The sequence below is a fragment of the Populus euphratica genome, unplaced genomic scaffold (genome assembly GCF_000495115.2).
Source record: "Populus euphratica unplaced genomic scaffold, PopEup_1.0 scaffold637.1, whole genome shotgun sequence".
NCBI lineage: Eukaryota > Viridiplantae > Streptophyta > Magnoliopsida > Malpighiales > Salicaceae > Populus > Populus euphratica.
This window is the reverse complement of record NW_011500505.1, coordinates 5,498-28,686: the sequence shown is the minus strand read 5'-3', so window position 1 is coordinate 28,686 and position 23,189 is coordinate 5,498. Positions and strand designations below refer to the sequence as shown.

The following is a 23,189-nucleotide window of genomic DNA, read 5'->3' as shown; positions in this document are numbered from 1 at the left end:
TGACAAAGCCCTCTCACCCCACATTCAAGAAAATATTATTGAATCCACTTTTTATATCCGGAAAGCCCTTAATTGTAAGTTAAAAGGATAATTAAATTAAAATCTTATAAAATTAAATAAAGCATGTAAAATTGGCAAGATTATTTTTAGTTCTTGAATAATATTGGTTTTACTATTTAATTTAAATCAATTTTGTCTTGAGCTTCTACGTTAATATTCTTTATTTTATTTCGAAGCCTGTCAAATTCGGTGAGGATACCACCATATCTATAAGACAAACTTATTGAGACTTTTAGTTCGAAGAATTCCAATATTTAATTAAAGTATGCACAAGCCGGACTTAGTTTGAATAATTCCCAGATGTTGGCCGCCGCGTGGTCGTTCAATAATTAGGAAGATCGTTTCATATCACTGTACCAGATTCAGAGGCAGCCAAAAAAACCGATGGCTTCTTCCAGATTGTTTTTTTCTCTCTGTCTTCTGTTCGTGAAAGTTCTGGCTCTAGCTAAGGCACAGCAGCCAGCAGACCAGCCTGTGATGTTATATAAAGAGTGTGTAGGAAAGGGCAACTACACCACTAACAGTACTTACCAGGCAAATCTCAATCAACTCCTCACCTCTATCTACACCAACACTGAAATAAACAATGGCTTTTACAACTTTTCCAACGGCCAAGACGCAGACACAGTCTATTCAATTGCACTTTGTAGACCGGATATCAGTCCTGATTCCTGCCGCAGTTGCATAAGAAATGCTAGTGATTCCCTGGTAAAACTCTGTCCAAACTTTGTGGAGGCAATTGGAGGGTTAGATGATTGTATGGTACGCTACACAAACCGCTCCATATTTAATCTCTTGGAAGGAGGACCTTATTTTTGGGTGTATGATGATCGAGTTAATGTCTCTGATGTAGTCGGGTTCAATCAGTCACGGATGACCTTGTTAGATAGGCTGAGTGATGAAGCAGCAGCAGGGGATTCTCGTTACAAGTATGCAGTGGGTCAAATAGCTGCCCCAAACTATCAAACAATATATGCACTTGTACAGTGTACTCCTGATTTATCCACTTCGGAATGCAGGGATTGCCTGTATAATGCTTCAGGACTTATTCCACAGTGTTGTGATGCAAGACAAGGAGGAAGAGTTATTTATCCAAGCTGTAATTTTAGGTATGAGATAGACCGTTTCTATGACCCTTCGAGTAATTCAATTCCATCACCACCAGCTTCAACTTCACAAGGTATGCGCACAACTTAAAGCATGACTAGATGAAATACTTTTCTTCAACTATTTTGAATTTGAGTATGTGGGTTTAGGCTGTTAAAGATTCGATTCAATTAAGGATCTATTCCCAGCAATTTAGAAGTTAACCTTTGGATATTTACTTAACTTGCTCTGTTACTACTCGTTAGTTATTAGACAAATCTATCTATTCAGCCTAAACATGTGTAAATAAGATTTCATTTCTGGTTTTTAGGGAAGAAGGGCATGAAGAGAAATGTCATCACCATCATTTTCATTGTTCCGATAGCTGTTTCTGTGATTCTTATAGTTTGCATCTCCATCTTCTTAAGAGCTAGGAGGAAGCAGAAGGGGGAAGAGGAAGCTAAAGGTGATTTCTGAAGTTATTTGAAAGGTTAAGGACATAACGCGAAGCTTTTTAGCCTCTTAGAGTCCTCTTTTTATTGCTTACCATTCCTACACTCAAACTGAAGCTTTAAATTGCTGATGTTATGATAATTGATGGGAAATTCTGCTAGTGTTAAAATACACCATTTCTTACATTAAGGTATGTTTCATTCAAGCTCTTCAAAGAAGCAGCCTTTTCATTTGCTTATGCGTTAGGATTGCTTTGTTGTAGATTTAAATGAAATGGAAGATGTAGAATTGCTCCAACTTGATTTTGGCACTGTCAGAGCAGCAACAGGTAACTTCTCTGAGGATAATAAACTTGGACAAGGAGGATTTGGTGTCGTGTACAAGGTAAAGGAAAATCAATTGTCTGTCAAATATGATTCAATTTGAGACATTTGGTAATTTTGGACTAGATTCAATTTGTTCTAAACATCTCTGATTTTGAAATGATTCCAGGGCACTCTGACGAGTGGACAAGATATAGCTGTAAAGAGATTGTCTAGGGCATCAGGACAAGGAGAGCTAGAGTTCAAGAATGAGGTCATGTTAGTTGCCAAGCTTCAGCATCGGAATTTGGTTAGACTCCTGGGTTTCTGCTGTGAGAAAGAAGAAAGGATTCTTGTGTATGAGTTTCTCCCCAACTCGAGCCTCAACAACTTGATATTTGGTATATTCGTCATTTGATTCCTTGATCAAGTTTGAACATGTAATCTCCATGGTCAGTTCAGGTAATTGATCTAGTTCTAGTTGATTTGCAGATCCAGTCAAGCGTGTACTTCTAGATTGGGAAACCCTCTACGAAATCATAGATGGCATTGCAAGGGGCCTTCTTTACCTACATGAAGACTCTCGAATACGGATTATTCATCGTGATCTCAAAGCTGCTAACATTCTGCTAGATGAGAACATGAATCCAAAAATCTCAGATTTTGGAATGGCAAGAATGTTTGTTATGGATCAAGCTCAAGATAGCACGAGTAGAGTAGTTGGGACCTTGTAAGTATATACTGCCAGTCTGCCACATATTTTTCAAAATATAATAATTGATAGGACAAAAATGAAATAATTTATAGTAGATTTTCTGCGGCCATTTTTAATCTAGAATTAATCCAATCTGATGATTCCATGCAGCGGGTATATGGCTCCAGAATATATTACGCGGGGACATTTCTCAGTTAAATCAGATGTGTATAGCTTTGGTGTCTTAGTTTTAGAAATTGTTAGTGGTCGAAAGATTGGTGGCAGCGGCATAGGAGATGATAGAGAGGACCTTCTAACCTATGTAAGTATCAACAGTGCTTTATTTTATTGATTCTGTTTGAATAATGTGCATCAACTTTATCTAAATTTTTGCAGTCATGGAGAAAATGGAATGATGGGACACCTCTAGACATAATAGATCCTACCTTGAATGAGGGTCCAAGAAGTGCAATTACGAGATGCATCATCATCGGATTACTCTGTGTTCAGGAAAAAGAAGCCCTCAGACCGACTATGGCTCAAGTTTCTTTGATGCTTAGTAGCTACTCTGTCACTCTCGCAGCACCCTCAAAACCTGCATTTTTTATGCACAGAGAAGACTCGTTTCCGTCATCGGTGAATGCTTCAAGGTTAATGGAGTCGGATGAATCCAGGACTAGATCTTCCCGGTGGTCTAACAATGAGGTTACCATCTCTGAGATGGACCCTCGATAACATCCAAAGGTAAAGAGCAAGTTACTAACGATGCTGGTGCTCCAACTTTGCTTCAAATTATTTGTTTTTCGATGGAAGCAGGAGCTGTGGTGAAATAAATAGATGAAAAAGAATAAAAAAGAAGGACCACATTAGATTTCATGATTGTTCAATTAGGTCCTTGTTATATTTCTGAGACGCTTTTGGTAGCAATATTTGCTAAATTTTATAGATTGAATGACAACCAATTAGGCAAAAGAGTAAAAATGTTGGTTGATTGGCTGTGCAAACTCAAGCCAAGCCTGTTCTTCGGATACCATACAGATATATTTAAAATAAATTAAACTCTTCTTCGTCTAAACTTAAAAATAACTATAATCTGGTCCTAAAGCAATCAATAATTAACAGATAGATTAGACTATCGAATCCCATATCTTACTCTCTCCCTCTATATATTTAGATGCATCTAAAAGCTGTGGATCTTACATATTTTTTTTAATCATAATTTTAGTTCTTTAAGAAAAAAGGGATATCGTAGGGGGGGAAATAGGCATGGGAGTATCTTTAGAAGAGGGCCAAGGTTCAAACCCAGCCATAAGCTTTGAAGGATCCTCAATTCCTGGTGTTAATAGGCCTATCTTGGATAAGAAGATTTAGTAGGTTTCATATCATGGGCTTTCCATGTCTGTGCGTGTCTTTATGGAGGCATAAAAGTTGGTACGAGGATGTCGACTTGCTTAGCTATTCGTAAACTGATAAATCGATTTAATCATTTAAAAATTAATTGAAAATACTAAATTAAAAAAAAAATTAAAATTAAATTTTTTTAAAAAATTTATAGTTTGGTTTAGTTCTCAGTTTTGTATTGTTGAAACCGATAAACTCAAACTGAAACGAACCTTTCTAATAAACAAATACTATAAATAAATAAAAAATCTTTACCCAATACCTAGTAACCTAACCCTAGCAGTGTGGCCGTCTCCTCTTTTTTAGTTGTGAGAATATATATGAAAGTGTGGTTAATATTGCTTTTTAAATAATTTTTTATGTTAAAATATATATTAATAATATTTTTTTATTTTTTAAAAATTATTTTTAATATTAATCTATTAAAATAATTTAAAATTATTTAAAATATATTTATTTGAAATTAATAAAAAATTCAAAAAATTCAAAAAAAATTTAAACAACTTTTAAAATGCACAAACAAACACTTCCTCAAATAACAGAGACACGCTCAGCTGAAATCCTAACCCTAGCATCCGCGATCGCCGCCTCTCCCTAGACTCTCAAACACCAGAGGCACGCCAAGCATCAGCTGAAATCCTAACACTAGCACCCGCGGCCGCCCCCTCTCCTTAGAGTCTTAGACTCTCAAACACAGACAACCAGAGAAACGCCAAGCATCAGCTGAAATTTGAAAGTTGAAACCAATCAAGCCTCTCAAGTTTCAACAATAGATCAACGTGTTCCAGAACGGCAGAACCTATCTAGTTGGCATTTCCTCTTCATCTATACAAGATCACAGACACATGGTACTTCTCTGAATCTCTATAACATTTCACATCTGCATCCTGTCAACATTCTTTTATTGTCATTTTTTTCAGCCCCTTCTACAACAAGATCATAATTGATTCATGACCTTGCTGAATTTCTTCTGGCAATTTTTTTTTTTTAATTTTATGGTTGCAGACAAGATGTTGGGTCTAAAACGGACTGTACTGTTGTAGATTCGAGAAGAAAGTTCGATTTTATAGCAATAAGTTTTAATTATGTTTTTTCCTTTTTAATTAATTAATTAGTCTATCTTCTATTATATTTATTGTATTTGCTTTTCAATGCAGAGGTCAGAGACACAGTTGTTGTTTTGAATGCTCAAAAATCCATATCTAAGGTAACCATTTGTAGTTTTTTATTTTACTGTATTGCATGCGTGAATGTTTGTGATTGCTTTAATTGGTTTTTTATTCTTGAGCAATGAAAGGAATGTTTGTAGAATTGAAAACCCATGTTTGTGCTTTATTTTCGTTGATAATTGAAAACCCATGTTTGAGCACTGAAAGGAATGTATATATCTTGATCTCTAGTGCTTGCGGCATTGCAAATTAATTAGTCAGAATTGCAAATTATTTTCTGTTTCTTCAAATTAGACAGATTGACAACAACAATAGGATGAAGTGCAAAATATGTAAAACTGTTTTCCAAACCAAGTAGGCAGAATTAAAAACCCATGTTTGTGCTTTATTTTCGTTGATAATTAAGGAAATGGGAGATTCCTTATTTGTATTTTGATCTCAGTGTACTTGTTGGTGGAAAATCATATTGATTTTATTCTTTATATGAAAAATTGTTTCTGCTTCTATTTGGATTTTTGTTTCCCTGTTCAGCTTCCTATTTTCATTCTATTGCTTAGAATTTCTCTTGAAAATTGCCCAAATCTGATGTGGAATACTTTTATTTTTATATCTTTTAATTTAATTTATCAAGTTATAATTTTGTATTGTTAATTTCAGGTTTTGATGGCAACAATTGGACTACTGGAGTGTTTTATGATAATGTTATTTGTTGTTTTTGTAAAGCCCTTTGAAGATAATATTTTATAATTTATATTTTAATTTATTGGTAGGTGTTATTTAAACTTTATCTGCAGCAGGAGTTCTGCTCACTCAAACAAAACAAATGAAAAATTATTAGGAAGGCAACAAATGAATATTTAGTTGCAAAAAACAACCCAAAAAAAATTGATTTGGTTAAGAATCTTATAAAAAAAGTATACAATATTATCATTAATTACAAGTTCAATAAAAATTTAATTAAAAGTTTATTAAAAAGCCCATTAAAAATCTAATATAGGTTTTTTTGGTTTTTTTCATTAAAAACCGAAACAAACTTAATTGAAACTGGTTGGGTTAATTTGGTTTTTAATTTGATTTTGGTTATTTTTTTAAAAAAAATATAATTTAATTTAATTAATTTTTATAAATAAAAATTAAACTGAATCGAAAATGATTATTCTATTTGTGTTTTTCAATTTGTGGAAGAACAGGCGATAAGAGGGCAATTGTCTAGTTGATCAGTACTTTAATTAAATGACAAGGCGATAAGAGGCTGCATATTTCTAGGTGATCAGTACTTTAATTAAATGACAAGCCCACAAGCAAATTCATATGGGCTCTGCTACCATTTGAACATTTAATAGGGAGCCTATTAAATTGTATAAGGATTGACTTGATAAATTATATGGAAAATCAAAAAATAACTTAGATGGTTAATAAAAATATAGTTTAACTAAAAAAATTAAAATGATATCTTTTTGAAAAATTATTGAAATAAAAACATATTAGATTAACTTGAATCAATTCTAGTTAATTTGCTAAATTTAGTTAACTTGCTAAATTTGCTATAGAGGTCATGAGACTATGATAATTTTATAGAAAGTAAATAAAAAAATTATCAAATTTAATTTTTAATTAATTTAATATTGAAGGATGAAATAAAAAAATAAGCTTTAACTAAAAATTGAGCCAAGTAAACTTGGATTAATTTACTAAGTCTCGATCTTGAGATCAAAATAACATTATATAAAGGAAATTAAAATAAATTATAAAAATCAATTTAAAATCAATTCAATGTTAAAGGATGCAATTAAAAAAATCACTTAATAAAAGGACATAAAAAAACCACTTAAGTCAACTAACCAAACTATAACTCGAATTATAAGACTAAGATAACCTTATAGAACACAAATCAAAATAAATTATGAAATATAATTCTCAATCAATCCAATATTGAAGGATAAAGTTAAAAAAATTAATTAATTAAAAAAATAACAAAAAATCCATGTTAATTAGCATAACCTACAACGTGGATTATAAAATCTTGATAACCCTATATATAAAAAGAAAATAAATAAAAATTATGAAGCTCAATTCTTAATAAACTCAATGTTGATTAATTAAATTAAAAAAAAACAAACAGTGACTCAAGTCGATTCGAGTTAATCTACTAAATTCGAGTCAAGAGACTAAAATAGCTTCTTAGAAAACAAATAATTTTTTTTTTAAATTCTAGCTCTCAATCAACTCAATGTTGAAGGATGAGTTTGAATAAAAAAACAAAAAAAAACATTTAAGTCAACCTAGCTAACTTATAAAATTTACGGTCAAGATCATGAAACTATAATAAATTCATAGAAATAAAATCAAAAAATAATTATGAATCTCAATTACCAATCAATCCAATATCAAGGAATGAAGATGAGGAAAAAAAGTTAAAAAAAAACCTGAATCAACACAACTACTTGTATAATTTACGATCTATGTTATAAAACTAGGATAACTATATAAAAAATAAATCAAAATAAATTATGAAATTCATTACCCTATAAATCTAATATTGAAGAATGAAATTGAAAAAAAAATTATTAAACATTTTGATTTTTGAGGATTATGAGTGAAAAATGCTTTGGCATTTCATGATGTTATTTATTAGTGGAAATTTTGGTGGTGGATAATGTGATAGATCACATAAAGATATTAGAGATACATAATAGTTACTTAGAAAATTAACATAGAAAAAAATTGGATGTCTTGACTGCTAATGTGAACTACACTTTTATGGTGGGGTAATCTGAATATGAAGGTGGCTTTCGGGGTATATATTTATTGTTTGATTGTTACCTTACAGTAAATAAGCTCGTCACTGACGCATGAATCAAGCTATCTTGATTCATGCCACCCTCAATAATTTTCTTGTTCTTTAAAATAAATGAAGCACCCAAAGACGACTTCCACTCAATCTGTTTAAAAAAACTAGAGGAAGGATATGGTTCTAGGGGCGGCTTGTCGTTAATGACTTACATCTCAATCCATTAACTTGTTTACCAAACATATTAATGTGATATTTTATAATAACATATCAAAATCAAACAACTGTAATAAGCATAGTTTTCTAGAGCAACAATCACTTCGCTTTTTAAGGATACTTTTAGTATGCGCAGGAGGCTGTGGCCCAGTGACCGAAGGAAATTATTTCCTTCCTCTGCATATGCATAGGATGTTCAGTTAGTTTAAAAATTAATTATAATAAATATAAGCTAGTATGGATATCCTAGGTTAAATAAAAAAAAAGAAGATACTTTTAATATGCTGGATAGAATAAGATGGAATAAGACTGGACGACGACAGAAACCAGTAAATGCTTTGTCTACTTTTTGGTATACAAAGGATTGAACTATACAACCTTACGTGTTGCTTTATATTTGATAAGCCTACTATCCCACATAACAACATATTTGGTAAGCCTTTTGTTGATCTTTGTTTTTGATCTGTGTTATTCCCATTGTATGCCACTGCTCCCTTTATGTCAAATAATCTCTTAAATTGTTCAAGACTCTCCGATTTATGACCTATGATAACAGTTGTTGCTTCATTGAATGGGCTTCACATCATACTTGCATACCTGAATCATTTTTCTGGCCTCCATGTTGACCAAGTTTACCTATAGTAATTCGTGTTCAAATCGACAATTAATTAAAGTGTCAAAAGCATTTTTCTCCCCCAAAATAGTAGCTATCTATGTTCAAGCATTGAAATCATAGACTTCTGATTTCAAAAAATAAATAGAATTAACACCCTCAGATGAAACCCATCATGCACTATCCATCTCCAAAAAAAAAAAAAAATAGCTTGAGGTAAGAGTGAGCAACCCTTTTCCAATGGATTCCTTAAGACTAATAGTGTTGTTTTCATTTTCTTGTATTCTTCTAGCCTCACTGAGTATTGCTCAACCAGATTTCTTGTACCAGTCTTGCAGAAACATCGAAAACAACTACACAGCTAACAGCACTTTCCAAAAGAACCTTGACAGCCTCCTTTCTTCTCTGGCCTCCAATACCCAAATTGACTACGGATATTATAATTTCTCTGCTGGTCAAATAGGCCCGGACCAAGTACATGCAATTGCACTTTGTAGAGGAGATATTTTGCTGAATGAGTGTCGAGGTTGCGTTAGTAACTCTGTGCGTAAGATCTTACAGGTTTGTCCTAACCAGAAAGAGGCGATAGGAATTTATGATTTCTGTATTCTACGATACTCCAACAGATCCTCGTTTGGTGTCTTAGACGAAGAGTTTATTGTGTACACTTGGAACACAGAAAATGCCTCGCATGTGAATCTATTCAGTCAGGCACTTGTAAACTTAACAAGTCGACTTCGTACAGCTGCAGCTTCAGGTACTTCACTTCTAAAGTTTGCGACAGGAAATCAAACGGCGGGAAGCATTACAATATTTGGACTCGTTCAATGCATGCCTGATTTATCAGCCCATGATTGTGATGATTGCCTGGCTGGGACTTTTCAACAGATTCGAAGCTGTTGTGATGGACAGATCGAAGGAAAGATTGGAGGGAGAATTGTAAGAGGAAGCTGCTATTTAAGGTTTGAAACCTACCCTTTTTATAGAGTTACAGCCGCCACATTAGCACAGCTACCACTTCCGCCAGCTGCAGGTAGACCTTGAAAAGATATGAATTAAGATAGCCCTTTTACCTTTCACACACACACACACACACACACACTAAATTATGCGGTTCATACCAAGTCATCCATGCAACATCCTCAATTTTAAGAAGAGAATACAAAAACTCTAGTAGTCCTAATTCTCACCAGAAAAAATTCATAGAAAATGAGTGAATTCAATGTAAGAAATTATAGTTATCACTTTGTATTGAATTAAATTCAACTCCTTTCTCAAGCAAAAAATAAAATAAAATCGTTCAATTCAAATCACGTATTTCTACTGAAACGTGGAAATGGAATCCCATATACACTTGTCCTTCTACTTTTCTTTTAGATTGAAGGAGAAGGAAAATTCTAGATTCTCGCAGCCTAAACCCTGTTGAGAACCTGTAGTTACAATTATATATGATTATATTGGTCAAGAAAAAAAGAAGTCCGACCGCCAGACTTTCGGAGACTTGCCCTTTATCTTGCATACACTATTAGAAAATAAATTCGAGATTATTATCAGAAATTACCGATGGAAATATTGCTTCCCTTGTTATTAACGAGTTACAGAGAGAGTTTGAGGAAAATTTTATCTTTTTTTTTAATTACCACATAATTTTTCTATCAGCAAGTGATTTTTCCATTATAACAAATATATGCACTGATGCAAACGACGGATTCTTCTTTATCGTACAAGACAATAAATTTAATCATTTCACTCATAGTTGAGCATTAACATTTCAGCTTCTATTTACATTTTATCTGAAACCTTTCCCTGGTTTGCAGAGAATGGCAATACAACTCGGAAAGTTGTAATCATCATTGTTTCCGTATTAATCTTCATGGCAGTTATAGTTATCACTTCCATCTTTCTTTATTGTAGGCGGCCAAAGCAAGAGGTCAAAAGTATGTTAGTCTTTACTCAATATACATAATAATGGTCAGGGATACAGATTTGAACATTGAATGGAATTAACTACTTCAACGTTTTTCTTTCATGAAGATTTCAAAGAAAATGGAGGCAATGAATGCGTGCAATTCAGATTTGCATCCATCAGAGTTGCAACACATAACTTCTCTGATGATAATAAGCTTGGACAAGGTGGCTTTGGTGCTGTTTATAAGGTAATTAATGATATTAAAAGGTTGAAATGTGAATCAAATATTTGTTAAATTTTATATAACTTGAAGATGATTGTATTACGTGATGTTGATTTGCATTGTTTTTATCTTAAACTATTTCAATGGAAAAATGATTCAGGGTCTGCTTCAAGATGGACAAGCAATAACTGTAAGGAGACTAGCAAGAAATTCTGCACAAGGAGAAGTTGAATTTAAGAACGAGGTCCTGTTAGTGGCAAGGCTTCAGCATAGGAATCTAGTAAGACTCCTTGGTTTCTGCTTGGAAGGAACAGAAAAGCTTCTAGTGTATGAGTTTCTGCCTAATTCAAGTCTCGATCAATTCTTATTTGGTAATCCGAAAACACTATTTTGTTACTATTCTAACTCTTAATTTATTTTTTTGAAAGAGTAGATTATGTTGCTCCTTGTTCCTTTTTGATGCCCATGCTTTTAGACTTCATGGCTGTAGATCCAAGCAAGCGATCGCTCATTGATTGGGAAATACGCTACCAGATCATAGTAGGCATTGCTCGAGGAGTTCTCTACCTTCACCAAGATTCTCAGCTTCGGGTTATTCATCGTGATCTAAAAGCTAGCAACATTTTGTTAGATGATCAAATGAATGCTAAAATCTCGGATTTTGGCATGGCAAAGCTATTTCAAATGGATCAAACGCAAGACGCCACAAGTAGAATTGTGGGGACCTTGTAAGTTTAAGAATCTAGCTACAGCTTATTGCTAAAATTTCGTGTAACTATTTCTAAAGCAACACATGATTAAGACTTGTAATATTTCAACATTGCAACTGAAATTATTTAAATTATGGTTACCTTCAGGGGCTACATGGCTCCAGAATATGCGATGCATGGATGCTTCTCAGCGAAGTCAGATGTTTTTAGCTTCGGTGTGCTAGTTTTGGAGATTATTACCGGTCGTCAAAATGGTTCATTCAATGGCGAGGAATAGCAAGAATACCTTCTCACCAACGTAAGTAACATCTTTATGAGTAGGTTCAGATCAATTGAACTTTTTTTTTTTTATTGCTGCTAAAAATGGTTCATTGTATTTTTCTAATCTATTACCCCAACACTTAGGCACAATTGATAAAATCAAAATGTTTGCAGGTATGGGAGAGTTGGAATGAAGGAAGAACATTAAATCTGATAGATCCTATTCTCAAAAGGGTTGTTTCAAGGAGAGATGTATTGATAAGATGTTTCCACATGGGATTACTATGTGTCCAAGAAAAGGTAGCAGATAGACCAACCATGGCTTCAGTTATTCTGATGCTTAGCAGCGACTCTTTCGTTCTTCCATTACCATCAAGACCTCCATATTGTATGCACTCCGCTATGGAGGAACAAGAAACATCAAGGCCGACACAAGATATTCCCTCCTCTAGAGAACAACCAATATCAGCATCAAGTTCATTGACTAATCATGAATCATATCCATCAGATCAATCTGGAATTGGCCATCTCGAATCCTCCATTAATGAGATTTCAAATCCTTAGTTCTCCTTACTCATCGTTTTCTGTCTTCTTCCAGCAGTCACACATAAAGGTATTTTATGCAATGTTGTCCAAAATTCATTGATTGAACCAGAGATTATTGATCCGTTTACCAGGGAATTGAATGATAATAAGCATATTTGACTAAATAAATTGTAATCAACGTACCATTATCCCACCATAGCTAATGGAAGGAACAATATATCTTGGCATGAATGTTCATTTTATTGGGAAAAACATAATTTTGCTAATATCCACACCTATTTTTATTAAGTCCAAAATTTCTTTTCATTCATTTTTTATTGGGATTTTTTTTCTCACAAATACTGAATTTAAGCAGGTAATCGAATAAAAGTAATTGTTATTATTTTATGACTGGAGTATAATTAACTATTTCTTAAATGAATAAATAAATAAAGCAGATTATTTTCAAGATAAGCAAATAAAACATTTTTATAATACTTAAGTGATATTTAATTATACATAATTTGAGACCTTGAGTTAAAGATCTAAAGTATTCATTAGTGCACGATTTTCCTCTGTATAGACAACTTGTTGGGTTACCTGCTCCATATGCCTGCTGTAGTGACTTCATCATTACATTCACCCAGCTAGAATCGTCTACTTGAATTATTTAATGAATGATGCATTTAAAAAGTGAACAAATTTCAGGGTATGACTCGACAAGACAATAATATATCCAAGGCGGCTTGCCTAGAATCAGTTGCATCTCAATCAATTGTTTTCTACTCATGTAATTTAAAAGTACCCTCGTTAAATCAAAATTGTTTGGAGCAGTAGGGAATCGCTGTTGGAATCAAAGGAATTAAAAGAAAAAACACGGTGATGTGTACCTTTTTATGAATACTTATACCGATGAAATTATAGTTGAATTCAAATAAAAATAGTTGTATAGTAACGTATCACTGATATCAACAAAATTATTGATGAACCGCCAAAAAGATAGATAGTTTTTTTGAATATTTAAGTGTGAAATAAAACTTTCAAGATTACTTTATTAAGAAAATCACTAATGAATTAATTAAAAATAATATTATTTAATAGTTAATTGATAATTTCATCAATAAAAACACAATATAAAACCCCGGGAGGTCGCTCCAAGTTCATTTTCCCTCTCATTTTCTCTCTTCACTCTCGTTCAAATCCCCCTCACTCGAATCCTCTATTTATAGTAGTAGAACTTAAGGTATTTATAATCAACACGATTAAAAGGTATGTGTGGTGAATCTTTTATTTTTTATTAGTAGTTAAAAGTGTATTTTTATCATAATTTTATATCATCATTTTGCACTTGAAATATCAATAACTTCTTAACTAAAGTATGTTTTATAATAATATATCTAATAATATAAGATACCTTTAATTTGTGGTAAATATTTATTTTAAATACAGGCCTATCATATAAATAAAAGGATTGATTGATAAATTTAAGAACTGAAATTGAAAGGACAAAGAGATGGCTAAACTCCGAAAAGAGATGCCGGTACAGTCCATACCGGAACACTTTTTGGTAATTGGATCATATCTGGAGCTGTAGATCTCAGATTTAGGTCCACTTTATATGGATGGAAAGGTAAGACATAGGCTTACAACTTTCATATGGAACCCAAGATCTAAAAAGGCCATTTTCAAGTCCAAATTGGAGTAACAACAAAAAAGTCCGAATCTATCTTCCAGCCCGAGCCCTGTTCAATGTTTGGCCCATATTTAGAGTTCTAGAAGTCCAAATGAGCTGAATGTTTTACACAAGAATCCTGAGACAATTTTCTACAACTTTCATGTTTGGAAGTGGTTCCAATTTTGACATTATCAATGACGTTTTGGGCAAACAAGAGAAGATAAGGATTGTCACCAAGTCAAGAGTTGACCACTCACTCATCAATAAGTCATCAAATCAATAGTTCCTAATTTTGGCCTATAAAAGGAGGCATTTGTCATGCATTTAGGCATCTTGGTTTCCAGATCAAGATCATGCTCTTCCTTTCTCTCTTTGTATTTTTTGTATTGCTTATGCTTTGTTTTCATTAATATCAAGTTTATGCCTTTCATTTCCTTTCATTTGCTTAGTTAACTTTTATCTTATTTATGTTCTTATTTTGTTTATTTATTTTTCTTTCTTTCATTATGTCTAGCTAAGTTTATTATGTCAAGGTGAAAAGGTTACACTAATGGTGAAGGAATAAGTATAGTGTAAACTTAATACGGACTTTAATGTTTGATACTAACATGTTTTGTATTTGTTATCTTGTTTACTCTTTAATACTTTGCTTGTTAAATGACTAGTCTTGATTTATGTTGTATAACACTTGGTACAACAAATACTTGGCACTCTCATAACTCATACTGTATGGTATAACCGACACGTGAGCTATGAAAGGAATTTGATTTGTTGTTAACATAAGTTATAATCATGAATGCTTGACGAGATTTACAAGTATTAGCATTAATCGAATAAGATGACTAATGTAATCATGTTAACAATCTATAATTAGATTGGAACCTCCTTTGTGTGTGGTTTCCAATTGAATAATAAGAGTTTATACTATATTTGTTTGACATACCGTTAGTGGAACCTCTAACCTTGACATTTGTTATTATCATTGTTTAATCCTTACATTAATATTCCATCTCAAAGTTCTCATCTTCTTCTTCTTCTTCTTCTTCTTCTCCTTCTTTATTATTATTATTATTATTATTATTACTACTATTACTACTATTATTAGTATTATTATTATTATTATTATACTATTACTGCTATTATTAGTACTAATATTATTGTTGTTGTTATTGTTGTTACTATTGTTGTTGTTTATAATTATTGTTTATAATTTATACAATTAACCTCCTTGTGGTTCGACCCCGGTCTTGCCGGGTTATTTATTACTTCGACACTCCTGCACTTGGGAGAAGACATCAATCTTTTAGTCGTGTCAAGTTTTTGGCGCCGTTGCCGGGGAGGTAAGTTCTTGTACAAATTATAGTATTTATTTTATTTTCTCTTTTCACTTTTCTTGTATATAACTTTGTTTCTTTTCTCTTGTTTCTTCTTCTTTTGTTTTCTTCTTTCTTTTATTCTATTTCTACACGTGCATGAGAGCGTGGTCAAGTACATCAAGTGGTAGACTTTGTAGGGTATCCTCATTATTTTCAGAAAATGTGGCCGAAGAAAATAATCAATCACTTCATAATAAGAATAATGAGAATAACCGTGTTAGAACACTTAGAGACCACATGAATCCCATAAGAACAAGTGCACCATCATGCATAGTTTTTCCTCCTGATGCATCTCATTTTAATTTTAAACCAGATATTATTCAACTTTTACCTTCTTTTCATGGCTTAGAATTGGAAAATCCATACTTGCATTTAAGGGAATTTGAGGAGGTTTGGAACATATATAATGACTCAAATTGTAGCATGAACACCATCAGATTAAAGCTTTTTCCTTTTTCATTAAAAGATAAAGCTAAAACATGGCTACAAAATTTGAGACCAGGATCCATTCGTGCTTGGGATGAAATGCAACAACAGTTTTTAAAGAAGTTTTTCCCATCTCACAAAACAAACTCTTTCAAAAGACAAATCACCACTTTCACTCAAAAACTAGAAGAAACATTTTACCAATGTTGGGATAAGTATCGAGATTTGCTTAATACTTGCCCTCATCATGGTTTTGAAACATGGAGATTAGTTTCACATTTTTATGAAGGGTTAACACCTAAAGATAGGCAAATGGTTGAATTGATGTGCAATGGAACTTTTGAAGATAAAGACCTTGATGAAGCAATGGAATACTTAGACTTGTTAGCTAAAAATGCTCAAAATTGGGACACCGCGGGTACATATAAGGCACCGAGTAAAACTCAACCTCATACATCTAGTGGAGGTATGTACAACCTTAAGGAAGATCATGACCTTCAAGCCAAGTTTGTATCTTTAGCTAGAAAAGTCGAGGCACTAGAATTGAAAAAGAGTGGTCAATTAAAATCTGTTGAAAACATTGTGTGTTAAATATGTGAAACAAATGAACACTCAACCAATAACTGTCCAAAATTGCCTTCTTTTAAGAAATGTCTCCATGAACAAGCCCATGCTTTAAACAGTTTTCAAAGGGCCAACCACAACCCATACTCCCAAACATACAACCCTGGTTGGAGAAATCACCCAAATTTCAGTTGGAAGAGTGATAATAACAATGTACAAACTTCACAACCACCGTTTCAAGCACACCATAATTTCTCAACTTCTCATGGATATGTACCTCCTTATGCTCCACCTCCTAGAAGAAATCTTGAGGAAACATTGCATGCATTCATTGAAAAGCAAGAGACAATCAATACTCAACTTGCTCAAAACATGATAGATTTTAAAGATACTCTTGCAAAATTGACATCTGCTCTCAGTTTCCAAGAGAAAGGTAAGTTTCCATCTCAACCACAACAAAATCCCAAGGGGCAATACAATGCAAATGCAAGTAGTTCCGGAAGTCAACACATAGATCAAGTCAAATCAGTCACTACTCTTCGCAGTGGTAAGGTTATTGAAAAACCCACTCTTGAACCTTGTGAGAAAGATGATGAGTCAATCTCTGAGGGTAAGGAAGGGGTTGAATCTGAAAATTGCAAAGAAACGACTGATTCCTCGCCAGTATTTCCATTTCCTCATGCCATGACCAAACAAAGAAAAGTCAATCACAACTATGAAATCTTTGAAATTTTCAAACAAGTAAGGATCAATATACCTTTGTTGGATGTTATTAAATAGGTTCCTTCCTATGCTAAATTTTTGAAAGATCTATGCACTGTGAAGAGGAAACTGAATGTGAAAAAGAGAGCCTTTTTAGCCGAACAAGTAAGTGTCATTCTTCAGAACAATAATGCTTTGAAATATAAAGACCCTAGTTGTCCTACAATTTCTTGCTTTATTGGAGAACATAAAATTGAAAGAGTCTTACTTGATCTTGGTGCTAGTGTGAATTTACTTCCATATTGAATTTTTTAGAGTCTCAATCTAGATGAGTTAAAACCAACTTCTATAACTCTTTTACTTGCCGATAGATCTGTAAAAGTGCCCAGAGGAATAGTCGAAGATGTGTTAGTACAAGTCAATAAATTCATTTATCCTATGGATTTTGTTGTCTTGGACACAAAACCTGTGGAAGCATGTAATTCATTTCCTGTTATTTTATGACGTCCATTTCTTGCAACTTCTAATGCATTGATTAATTGTAGGAATGGACTGATGAAGCTATCATTTGGAAACATGACATTAGAGATGAATATTTTCAATATTTGCAAGCAACCTGGAGATGATAATGATTAACAAGAAGTAGATCATATTGACGAATTAATTTATGATCAACTTGAATCTACTTTAAGTAAAAATGAGTTGGATGAATCTGAAGATTTGCAAATGATTTATTCTGAGGAAGAAATCACGGATGAAAAAAGCACCGAAAATATTGATGTGGATCTTTTGTCAAAAGTGACAACAGATTCGACATCCAATATCACACCAATCGATGATTACTTTCCTGACGAATCCTTACTTTTTCTTAGTCCAATGCCTTGGTATGATAAAAATATCAATTTTCTTGCTTTAGGAGATTTGTCAGCTGATTGGAGTACCCAAGACAAAGAAAAGTTTTTGAACGAAGTGAAGAACTTTTATTGTGATGACCCTAACTTATTCAAATATTGTCCTGATCAAATATTTCAAAGATTCATTCCCGACAATGAGGTAAGTAGTGTCATTAAACTTTGTCATTCTGAAGCATATGAGAGTTATTTTTCGTCAAAAAAGACAGCTGCAAAAATCTTTCAAAATGGATTTTATTGGCCCATCATGTTCAAGGACACGCATGCATTCTGTAAAACTTGTGAAAATTGTCAAAAAGTTGATACTAGTCAAAAAGTTTTGTTTTATAATTCTCAACTCTATTCATTCCCTAGAGAGCTAAGATCAAGATGGAGCAATCCTTATGCGGCCTGTGATATTGAGAATTCAATGAATGACAATGTTTTTAAGGAAAATGGACATCGCTTGAAAGCTTACTTTGATAATTTTCCTAGTGAAAATGAATCAACTGGTTTGAATGATCTTGTAGATAAAGGTTGATTATTTTGTTTTTCTCACTTTGTTTTTGTGTTTATTTTTGAGTGATAGTTTCTCTCATCCCAGTCAAATGGCGGACAACGGTACTCCGTGACTTAAGTCGGTTCTTTCAGTTTCCCATAATAACTGATATCTGTGTATATATTTGTGCAATTTTTTGAATCTCTCCTCCAATTCTCATTTGATAATGAACACTAATCTTGAAAAATTGAAAAAGTATTTTCCCGCTCTGCCTCAAAATGTGACTACAAAAATTTACCGTGTTAGATATGCAAGATTGAGGTTGTTAATGAATCATGGAATTCCTGAAGATATTCGCTGGTTGATTGAAGCAAAGGTCCGATTATCAGGTGAGTCCTCTAATTCCTTCATTTCACACATGCCTAGAATAGGTAAAAGCATTGTTGCAAAGAAACGTCGTGCAAAATAATTGAAAGTCTGTCATCGATGTGCTAGATGGACTTGTAATACACAATATCATTCTTTAGGAATGGTATCTATAAATTGTGAAGATAAAATACAATTCATTAAGGATGGCCTATGTCATAACCCAATTTTGGGTTATTCCCCAATTTTTATCCATATTTTGATAATTTTTTAGAAAAATTCAAAAAAAGAGAAAAAACAATGAAAATCCAAAAAAATACATTTTTAAATATATTTGCTTTATTTTTAGCATTTTCAGCATTATCTCAAAAGAATTTAAATTTTCAAAGATATTTGGAACGCGTTCAACTTTTAACGCGTTATTTTTAAAATCATTGATCTTTCTCATTGAGTCGATGTTGATATTGCTTGTTTTCAAAAAAATACAAAAAAAATTAAAAAAAATCAAAATTTACAAAAAAATAAAATTGAGGGACCAATTTTGAAATTCATGCAACATTTTGTCTATAAATAGCAACCTTTAACACAAAGCAAAATGGGGGGGCAATTTTGACAAAAAAAAAAAGAGAAAAGAAACCCTAAAACACAAAAAACCCTAACATTTTTCTCCAAGAGCCGCCGCCTCCCTCACCTCCTCAAACTTGTCAGCTTCGCTGGACGATTTCTCCCTCGTCTACCGTTGGATCAATGTGAAATTAGCGTATGTTGTGCGTCCCTATATTGTCTATAGTCGGACCGGAGCGATCATCCATATTTGAAACCACGAGAGAAATATTACCATTTGAATATTTCTGGGCAAACCCCCTCTCGGAACAGTTAGAGCCGCCGGCCTATGTCTCTATTATGCACCGTTGGATCAACCTGAGTTTTGGATATGTGATGCGTATGGGTGTATTGCACATTCTGAACGGTGGAGATGAGATGAAAACCATCCAAAAAGGTGTTATGCGTGTTTAACAGTGGCTCGCCAATCTCATGTCAGCTTCGGTCTAACTCCGATCTAGGGTGATCCAACCGTTAACTCCGACTGATATTTGGATATATGCTGCCTGAGATAGCGGTTTATCATTTCACCGTTGGGATTTGTTATTGTTTCAATGGTTGATGAGTAATGGCCGTCGGAAGCTTTGCCCAGAATCTATCATGGCTGCCGATTTGAAAACCCAAATCACAACACCCACCGCCGGCGCCGGAAGACAGAGAAGAGGAAGACGGCCGATCTACTGGTTCTGCCACCTCCGGCAGCGGCGGCGCGTGGAGGAACCGCGCCGCCACTGTTCACACTTCGGCATTGTTCACACTGCCCTATAAGGGACTTCAATGCAATTTTTGGAGTTTTAGGGACTGTTTTGTAAATTTTAAATTATTTAATGTAATTTTTATTTAGTTTTGGATTTTTATAATTTGTAATGTGGATGTAAAAAAAAAAGAGGAAAAGAAAAGAAAAAAGAAAAAGAATACAAAATGCATGTGTGTGTGTTTTTGTATTTGTCTTATGAATGTTTTCTTTTTATTTATGATAAAATTGCAGAGAATAAAGAAGAATTTAATATTTTGATTGGATCTCGGTGTAGAAGTACAAACTTGTACGAAAGTTGTATTTCTAAAATCCGATGAAAAGACAAAAATTTTAAAACTTCTTTAACACATCAAGTCTATAAAGCAGCTTACCTCAGGTAGGGTGCGTTAGGGGTGCTAATACCTTCCCTAACCACAACCGGTCCCTTACCCGCGAATCTCTGACAAGACCAGTACAACCGGGTTTCCTAGTAACCTTCAATTAAATACTAGGTGGCGACTCCTAACGAATCCAACAAGATCAAATCAAATAATAACGATGAAAAATCATCAGAGCCTACGCCGTGCGGATTTTTTTTGACGTGCGACAGCCTAAGTAAGGAGTCTTTAGATAATCTTCTATTAACTCTTGAGACCCATCCTAGTGGAGATGTGCATCGTGCAATTTATGATTTATGACCACTATTTCATAAAGAACATTCTCGACTTAGTCTTGGGAATCTGACTAAAAAAGACCTTGTTTGCTAGTTTTTAAGATATGATTGTGAGTTGCATATTGGATTATTACATTATTTATGTTCTTTTGTTAAAGGTAACAACTAAGAGAAAGAGATAGTATATAATTTTTTTTTAAAAAAAAGAAAAAAAATTATGATAATAAAAATGTAGATAAGTTTGGTTTCGTAGCCTCCCTAATCTAAGCAATTAAGCTCGAAGGGGTGTTTTAACACCTAATACCCTAAAGTCAACTGACTTGGGAGCTATTGGTCCAATGCTTGTTACATGGGTTGAGGAGAAAAGCTTAAGGGAATCAAACATTGCACTATCTACGTATCAGTATCGACGACCCGAGTTACTAAGCTCGTAGGGGTATCTCAACACCTAATGCCCTAAGACCAACTGGTCTGGGAGTCATTAGCCGAAAACTCGTTACATGGGTTAAAGATGCATGATGTTTTAAGTTATATGTATATATATATATATAAAAAAAAAAAGAGAAAAAAAGACAAAAATAATAATCCCAACCCAAGAAAGTTAACCTTAACTATTAGAACAAGAATTTTGTTTTCTTCCAAGAAAAGACCCATAATTATATGTTGATATATTGAGCACAAAAGAAAGGTTTATTAATATCTTGTTAAGAAGTATTGAGCAGATATATAAATTTAATGAGAGTTTATTTATCTAGATAGATTAATGGAAGTTAAATGATGAATACCTTGCTTTGTGGAATTTGCAAATTGTTTTTCTATTAGAACGCTTTGATTACTGGGGACTAGTAATAAGCTGGTTGGGGGGTGTAATTAGTACTTAAAAGTGCATTTTTATCATAGTTTTATATCATCATTTTGCACTTGAAGTATCAATAACTTCTTAACTAAAGCATGTTTTATAATAATATATCTAATAATATAAGATACCTTTAATTTGTGGTAAATGTTCATTTTAAATGCAAGCCTATCATATAAACAAAAGGATTGATTGATGAATTTAAGAACTAAAATTGAAAGGACAAAGAGATGGCTAAACTCCGAAAAGAGATGTCGGTGCAGTCCATACCGGAACACTGTTTGGTAATTGGATCATATCTGGAGCTGTAGATCTCATATTTAGGTTCACTTTATATGGATGGAAAGGTAAGACATAGACCTACAATTTTCATATGGATCCCAAGATCTAAAAAGGTCATTTTCAAGTCCAAATTGGAGTAACAAAAAAGAAGTCCGAATCTGTCTTCCAGCCCGAGCACTGTTCAGTGTTTGGCCCATATTTGGAGTTCTAGAAGTCCAAATGAACTGAATTTTTTACACAAGAATCTTGAGACAATTTCCTACAACTTTCATTTGGAAGTGGTTTTCAATTTTGACGTTATCAATGACGTTTTGGGCAAACAAGAGAAGATAAGGATTGTCAACAAGTTAAGAGTTGGCCACCCACTCATCAATAAGTCATCAAATCAATAGTTCCCAATTTTGGCCTATAAAAGGAGGCATTTGCCATGCATTTAGGCATCTTGGTTTCCAAATCAAGATCATGCTCTTCCTTTCTCTCTTTGTATTTTTTGTATTATTTATGCTTTGCTTTCATTAATATCAAGTTTATGCCTTTCATTTCCTTTCATTTGCTTAGTTAACTTTTATCTTATTTATGTTCTTATTTTGTTTATTTACTTTTCTTTCTTTCATTATGTCTAGCTAAGTTTATTATGTTAAGGTGAAAAGGTTACACTAATGGTGTAAGAATAAGTATAATGTAAACTTAATATGGACTTTAATGTTTGATACTAACATGTTTTGTATTTGTTATCTTGTTCACTCTTTAATACTTTGCTTGTTAAATGATTAATCTTGATTTATGTTGTATAACACTTGGTACAACAAATGCTTGGCACTTTCATAGCCATACTGTATGGTATAACCGACACTTGAGCTATGAAAGGATTTGTTGTTAACATAAGTTATAATCATGAATGCTTGATGAGATTTACAAGTATTAGCATTAATCGAATAAGATGACTAATGTAATCATATTAACAATCTATAATTAGATTGGAACCTCCTTTGTTTGTGGTTTCCAATTGAATAATAAGAGTTTATACTATACTTGTTTGACATACCGTTAGTGGAGCCTCTAACCTTGACATTTGTTATTATCATTGTTTAATCCTTACGTTAATATTTCATCTCAAAGTTCTCATCT

At 33.2% G+C, this 23,189-nt stretch overlaps 1 long non-coding RNA gene and 1 pseudogene across 1 annotated transcript; both read left to right on the top strand.

The window, feature by feature from the left end:
- Positions 1-220: 220 nt before the first annotated feature.
- LOC105115080 (cysteine-rich receptor-like protein kinase 26) lies at positions 221-12,476 on the top strand (annotated as a pseudogene).
- On the top strand, positions 5,075-6,063 carry LOC105115074 (uncharacterized). The gene is made up of 2 exons (XR_840268.1): positions 5,075-5,203; positions 5,823-6,063. It is a non-coding gene; the product is annotated as an uncharacterized LOC105115074 (long non-coding RNA).
- Positions 12,477-23,189: the final 10,713 nt, after the last annotated feature.